Raw genomic sequence first — 7839 nt, forward strand, 5'->3', positions numbered from 1 at the left:
GCATGCCCCCGACACAGTCACAGCCGGCGCCAAAGCGGTCCAAGACCGCTGATAATAGGTCTGGAGGACAGTCGGGCCGTACTTGTGGGAAGTGCGAGAAGGCTCATCGGGGGTTTCCCATCGGGGAGCGGGTGCCACAAATGTGGAAAGCAGGGCCACATTGCTAGGGATTGTAGGCAGCAGACTCCAGCTTCTGGGGTCAGATTATGTTATCATTGTGAGCAGATGGGCTATATGAAGGCCCAGTGTCCCCTACTAGCCGCCAAGCCGGCGCAGGCTCCTGCACCGGCTACTCTGAGGATTACTGAAGGGAATCAGGGTCGAGCAGCGCCCCCAAGGGCTCAGGGATGCGCCTTCCAGGTTACAATAGAGGAGGCCAGGGCAGCACCAGACGTGTTTGCTGGTATGTTTCTATCCCTTATCTTACTGATTTTATCGGTTTTATGCTTATATGAGTTGTACCTGTGATCAGGTACGTTTTTAGTGAACTCCTTACCTGCTTTGGTATTATTCGACTCGGGGGCGAGTCGGTTGTTTGTTTCCCAGTCTTTCAGTAGGGAGTTCGGGTTGCTAGTGGGAGAGTTAGAGTGTCCGTTGCGAGTCTCCATCGCCAACGAACACGGGGTTTCCGCTTCTTCGGTCTATCGGGTTTGCATATTGGAGATCTTCGGGGTATCTTTCCCGATAGACCTGATCCCGATTCCCATGGGGTATGTTTGTGTGATTGTGGGTATGGATTGGCTTAGTAGCTTCGGTGCCATGATGGAATGCGAGGGTCAGCGAGTGGTAGTTCGAACCCCAAGTGGGGGAGAACTGATTGTTTATGGCGAGGAAAACAGATTGGGATCAGGGTTTTGTTCGGCTGCCAGGGCTCGACAGTACATTCAGCACGTGTGTGCGGATTATCTAGTGTATGTGGTGGATACGCGGGTCAGGGATCAGGTTTCTGTTGTATTAGTGTCTAAGTCCATAACTATAATTGGTATGTACTTGACCCGACTCGGCATGGTCCATTTGGGTTGCATGGCATCGGAACATTTGGGTAGACCGTTTATGAGGAAAAGACATTTTGTGACATATTAATATATTATAAGTTCTAATATATTAATATGAAATCCTGTTATTTAATTAGTATTGATCAAGAATTAATTTGGACTTAATTTAGTGATCAAAAAGAGACTAATTAAATATATGGGGATTGATTGTGTAAATCATTCATTCTTATATATGTGGGCTTATGATCCAAGATTCCTTTATGTTGGGTTTAACCCATGTGGTGATCCATGGATACTCCATGGAGGTTAAAACCCATGGAGAATAAGGAATGGGTAAAGTCATGAGTTACATGGTGTAACCCTAATAGCCACACTATATAAGAACCCCTTTAGTTCAAGAAATTGGCACTAGTGATACATATTTTGAGGGCTAGCCGATTTGAACATGTATGTCTTCTTCTCATGGTTATTCCAAGAGTTCATGATGTTGTGTGAACCATTTGAGGTGTCACACTTGGGGCACTAGGGTCTCAAGCTTCATGGAGTCAAGCAACAACAACAAGGTATGTATTCTATCTATTTTAGTATCCTAGTATCAATGTTTTGGTATGATAGTTAGGATAATACCTTGGATAATCATATTTGCATGTATAATAGAGAAAACATAGATCCAAGGTATTTAGGGTTGCATGTACACTTAGGAGTGTTAGAATGCTCAAAACTCATCAGTGGTATCAGAGCCTAGGCTTGTTTTCAATTATACTTGATGCAAATTGCTGAAAAATGCTGAAAAAGTCGAATTTCGGGCATTCTGGGCACTGGACTCGCCGAGTCCACTGATGAACTCGCCGAGTCCATGAAGAAAATCATCCTACTCGGCGAGTAGGTTGATACACTCGACGAGTAGGAGCCCCTGACAGCATATCTTCGAGTTTTTTGGCTAGAAATGGACTAGGAACATTACCATAAGCTGTTTTCGAACCTATAATCCTGTTTTTGATGTGGTAATGTTCATACTAATCCAATTTCAAAGATAATTGTCAATAGATTCATGTTTTGTATTAGTTTAGTGATTAGGCTAATTACATGAAAAAGTTTGATTAAATTATCTTGTTCTTATGAGTTGCTTAGATTAATAGAAAAGTTAATTGATTATGTGTTTTCAATCCATTTTAATCTAAGAGTTGATTCTAAAATGTGTTTTTGTAACTTGTCCTCAAGTTATATGAAAAGTCACATTTAAGTTTCATAAAACTCATAAAAGTTGGTAATGGTTACAAAAATGAAGAGTCTTGTCCTCAAGTTATGGAGGTTCAAGAGTCACTTCATTAAGTAATAAAATGTGTAACCTTAATTAATTCCATAAATTACAAAATAAAGAAAAGTTACATTCTTTTATTAGTTTAAAGTCTTCCATAACTTGTCCTCAAGTTATGGAACTTGAAGAGTTTTTTTAATTAAAACTACTTTAAACACTTAAGTTATGGAATTAATTAGTTTTGAATAGTTTCAAAACTTGCCCTCAAGTTTTGGAATTTGAAAAGTTTTCTCTTATGAATACTTTAATTCCATGTTAGCCCTTAGAATTTTAAAAGTTAAAATTCAAACCCTTATACTATTATTATAATTTTAATTATATAAATATGTATAAGATAAAGTCAATCTTACCGTTAGTAGGCCTCATTCACGAAGCCGGTCTATAAGGGGGGTATAAGGTTACTGCCTATAAAATGGCAGTTTAATGGGTGTCCACTCTCACCCACTGCTTCCTTGACTGGTGGAGGGTCGTTAGCCGAACGGGTAGGAAAGGACTATAATTCTCCCTTCATTAAAAGTATTAATGATAAATACTAAGTAACTAAACACTTGTACATTCCCAATCTTAGTTACTTAGGAAAATGTGAAAAGGTGCTAACCCATGAAATTACACTTTGTACCTTACCAAGTCATTAGTGGAGCGTGTGTGGTTAACTGGCACACTAATAAGGACTAGTAAGAGTGGCAAAGGGTAACTTGACTCTATTATAGATCGGTGGAGCGTGTTTGGTTAACCGGCACATCGATTAGGTGATAAAGTTAAGGGTACCAAGTCAATTTGCATGGTTATTCACACCTTGTTTGTGATCCTCGGCATCCCAGTCACAAACTTGAGAGGGCACAATCGAGATTCAAACATGCCATTGAAAGTTCAATGTATCTCAAAAGATCTAGGAGTTTCAAATCCAATTAAAACTTAATTATATTTCGTTTTTCATGGTGGAAATTGGTAAATCGTCATTTACCTACCTTCAACTATTTTATAACTTGGATTACGGCATCCCTCTTCCAGTTATAAATAGGTTGTTGGGTCCTAGCCTTAATATTTCATATTGGGTGTTATATTAAGGACTTTAAATCAACTCTCTTGAATATCTCCCAAAAGATGATCTTCCCAAATCTCTTGAAACAAGCTTTCCTAAATGAAGATGATGTCCCATGGAAATCATACTTCTTTCACCTCCTCCAATTATTCTCCCTAACCCACAAGTTCCTGAAAAGTTTAAGGTCACACAAGCAAAGGTCTATATGTGATCACATCTTGGAGATGTAGTCAGATATTGACAAGCCGGGAGAGTTGGGTGTCAAAGTCTTGAGAAAGTTGGTGACTCAACTATTTTCTAAGTCACATAGTGAGTTCCTTTGGGACTCCTATGAAACAGACTATGACAAGACCCTAATGATCTTATATATTTGCTAAGATCAACTTCCTAAAACTTTATGGACATTGACAATGATGACATTGGATATCCAGTAAAGCTCTCTCTTCCCAATGGAAAGGGATCGGCCATAGTCAACTCGGTTGACCAAATGGTAAAAAGAACGGCTAAGTCTGAGATAGTCCCATTATCAAGGGTCTATTGCCAAAGAAAGGGGCATTGGTTGCGAAGCTGCCAAATTTACCTAAGGATATTAAAGTCAATAAGTTTGACTCTACTTCAGGTAAAGTCCACTATCTAACTCTGCTAAGTTTCTATTCTGAGATTCTTGATACATGATGTGACTGGGTCACATGTTGATGTTTTAAGAATCAAAGAAAAAGTGAAGAAACTTAAAGAAAGAATATGCTGAATCTGATGGCATAGATGGATTTATATCGCATAGTTTGAAGATCGGATTCTTGAGCTACTTCTTAAGAGTTATGATATATTGCTTAGGAATAAATAACAACAAAGTTTTCATGTGCTTTTGCATTGTAAGGATAGTTTTTCCGCAAAGTTTTAAAATAAAAGAAAATTTTTTTTTGATTTTATTTATTTTAAAATATCCTTACAATGGCATTTGTGAAAACTTTTGTTGCTTATAAGATTCCATTAAGAGCAAGAGTGGAAATATGAATTTGATTCTTTTATTTGTGGTAGTGTCTAAATTTACCAAATAAGGAAATATTCTCATCACCTAAGTTTCAGTTGGATAGAAACTTGGAATCATGCAAGTTGTATAGCATGATGAATAAGAACTTTCAAGCATTGGAAAAATTAAGACTAACTACTTGTTCACATGGATGTGTGATTCAAGTAAATGATCGAGTACACATTCTTGTGCACTGATCAAGCCCACCACAAATAATCGTTAAGACTATTCGTCATTATTTACTAAAATTCAGTAAATATGGTTATACTTACAAGCTTAAGTGTAATTCTAAGACATTGGAAAAGGTTTCAATGTATGGCAGAGCGAATAAGAAGAATCAACTTAGGCAGAAAGATAAAAGTTTCTCAAATCTGAAAAGATGGGAGAGTACTTTAGTATCATGTTATATAATCATCTTAATGATTAAGAGACCTTATCACAATTCATCCTTTAAGTGCATTCTGGTAGCTAAGAAGAGGAGCTATGAATTGTTGAAGTGGTTAAATCAAGAAGATGATTTATACTTCGTTCCAAAAACAATTCTTAGAGTTATACTCTAAGATTGTAACTTGAGTGACATGTCTTAAAGAAGGTTTAAAACACTTGTCAAATGTAAGAGTAAAAGTTTTCTACTGTACATTTGAAATTGGTAAGTTGTGATGTTTTGGATAAAACAAAGACCAACTAAGGCCAATTGTGTGAAGTCTTTGTCTTGATTAGAATCCATACTATCTCTTGAATATCTGACAAGAAAGTCTTATATGTCAAGAGGACAGTGGGAGTCTTAAAGGTCTTGAAAGTCTCAAGAACTAATCAAGAATAAAACCTGAAGTTCTTCACTAGCATACGACTTGAGGTTTATAACCTATCGTGTCGACATGTCTGTGCCTATTCAAGTTGGCTTTGCATAGTAGTTCTGAGAGTTCTCAATTGGTTGCACAGCTACTTGGAAGCAATGGCAGGCCCTTGAGCTGCCAAATGGCAAGAATTTAAGATTGCACAAGTTTAATCCATATAAGTGTGGATTTGTCAGTAACCTTGTCTTGTGATTATGGTTTTGACAAAATTCATATGGATAGGAACTCATACACCATAAAATCTAAGTGTCATAAGGTTTCTCTCCGATTCATGAAAATGATGGTGAGGAAACACTTTCACTAAGTAGATTTTAGCTAGATAGCAATTGTGATATTTACATTCTCAAAGTCGTTAGTGGAGCGTGTGTGGTTAACCAGCACACTAACATGGACTTGTGAGAAGTGGTAAAGGTCTAAACAATCGAGACTATGATTACGGCATCCCTTTTCATAGTTCTTAAAATTGTTTAGACACACCTGTGAGCTATCTAAGATAAGGTGTATGATATTGATAAAGTTTTATCAAAGCAATCTAGTATCAGAAATCTGAACTTTGGTAAGAAAGTCAATAAAGTATTGATTTCTAGAAGTCCAGCTGATTTCTGATTACATGTCAAAGCTAGTGGGAGCATGAGTGTTATGCTAATAATCATCATGTTAGTGGGAGCAAGTTAGCAATGTTAATTATAGAAAACAAAAGTTTCAATTCGTGAGGCTGCAGGGGTTGAAAAAGTTGTTTTGCTATAATTAAGGGAGAGGAAATTATACTTCATTTCAATTCTAAAAGCTTAGATTGAGGTTTTAAGTCGTATTTAGTCAAGGATATATATATGAATTTCATGTTGGAATGACTCAACATAAGGAAATTCTATATATGGGTCCATTATTTGCGTTCTAAAATTCGATTATGATTATGGCATCCCTTTTCATAATCTGAATTATGAGAACTTGGCAAATAGAAATGGAAATGTTATAGCAAAAGACTGGTTTAGTCTTTATGTGAGACATCATGACTCGTGTCCCATATGCTTCGGATATAGGATCGATTACATGTGCTATATTTATCCTTTCTAAAATTTTCCAAATGCCTGGGGCATTAAGAAGGGAAAAGGTCTAGAACTGGATATGACTAAAAGGATTAAGCAATTGTCGAGGACAATCTAAGGTTTACCAAAGATTGGTTGCTCAAGGACAGTTAGAAGTATAGTGCTAATTCTGGAAGGACCATATTGACATAATCTGTAAGGAGGCAACTCTTGTTCAGAAGTGATAGTCAAAATGGAATATGGAAATGTTTCAAAGTTGGAAATTATTCAATCTGTGTAAGATTAGGAAACTTAATGCAAGAAGGATGTTTCCAAGGAGTTGATCTCCTTGGAATGCTCTGTAATGGTTGTTGTCAAGTCTTTCTGACTCTGTGCATAATCATTACAGGAGGATCAATGCATATAAGTTTAGAATCTAACAGATTTCAGTAAATGGCATGAATTTGGAATTCTTGCATTTGCAGTAAGGATTTGGGACTGTGAAAGAGGATCATTGGAGTTATGTTCAATTGATCTAATTCACAAAGTGAAGATCATAGACAAACATAGTATGCATACTTGGTGTATGGCATGACTAGTGTTTAGAAAACATAGTGTACATGCTTGGAGCATGGGACAACTATTGTTTTAAATTCAAGAATAAAGTTGATAGCTGAAACAGTATACAATGAATAATGTGTAATCATATGGTGATAAATAAAAGGTGTTTTATTTATGTTCATAGGTTTTGATACCATATTAGATTCTATTATTATTGTGTTTCATTTTGCATGTTTTGACTTCCACAATAACTAGGTCGTTCTTCCTGATTGACTAAGTTATTCAAACTATCCACAGTCGGTCATATGTTGGAAGTAGATATGAATCAAGACTGTCATGGGTTGGCTTGTAGAGGTCTAAGATGTTGGACAAGGGGCTACAACACTCATGAGTGCTCATAAGTTCTGAGTATTGGATTCAACCCGCGCTCATTTGAATCACTTCATGGATTTTATCACGAGTGATCATGAGACGATAATATCTTATATTATTCAAACCTAGAGATATGAGTTGTTACTATGAGTTGGTTATACATTGATTGCACGAAAACGCATTCGGTAACTCGGTGTTATAAAACGTGCCTTTGTGTATGATTCAACAAGTAGTAGAACAAGCCATATGAGTCGAAGTTTATCCATTCCTTTTACCTTCGGGATAAAAGCGATATCTGTGGGCCCCTCGATGATTTGATGATGACAAATGGAAGTGCTCGGCCGAGCCAGGACTGATTTGATTTGTTCAATTAGTCAGTCGTCATAAATCGGAAATCGGGAAACAACAAATGGACAGAGAGAATGATTATAATCCATGTCTCAGTCCATATGATATCTAGAATGGAGGAATATATGATCCCTTATCTAATGGACAAGTCATTGACAAAGGTCAGAGTTCATCTACAAGGTCAGAGTTCGACAGCGGCTTTTGAGAGCTACAATTGCCAGTTGGTTCCTGAAGTCATACGCAATAATAGTTTTAGACTTATCCAAGTGGGAGACTGTTGGATTAGTGTCT

The sequence above is a fragment of the Lactuca virosa genome, chromosome 2, assembly GCF_052849685.1.
Source record: "Lactuca virosa cultivar CGN04683 chromosome 2, Lactuca_virosa_CGN04683_v6, whole genome shotgun sequence".
In the NCBI taxonomy this organism is placed as follows: Eukaryota; Viridiplantae; Streptophyta; class Magnoliopsida; order Asterales; family Asteraceae; genus Lactuca; species Lactuca virosa.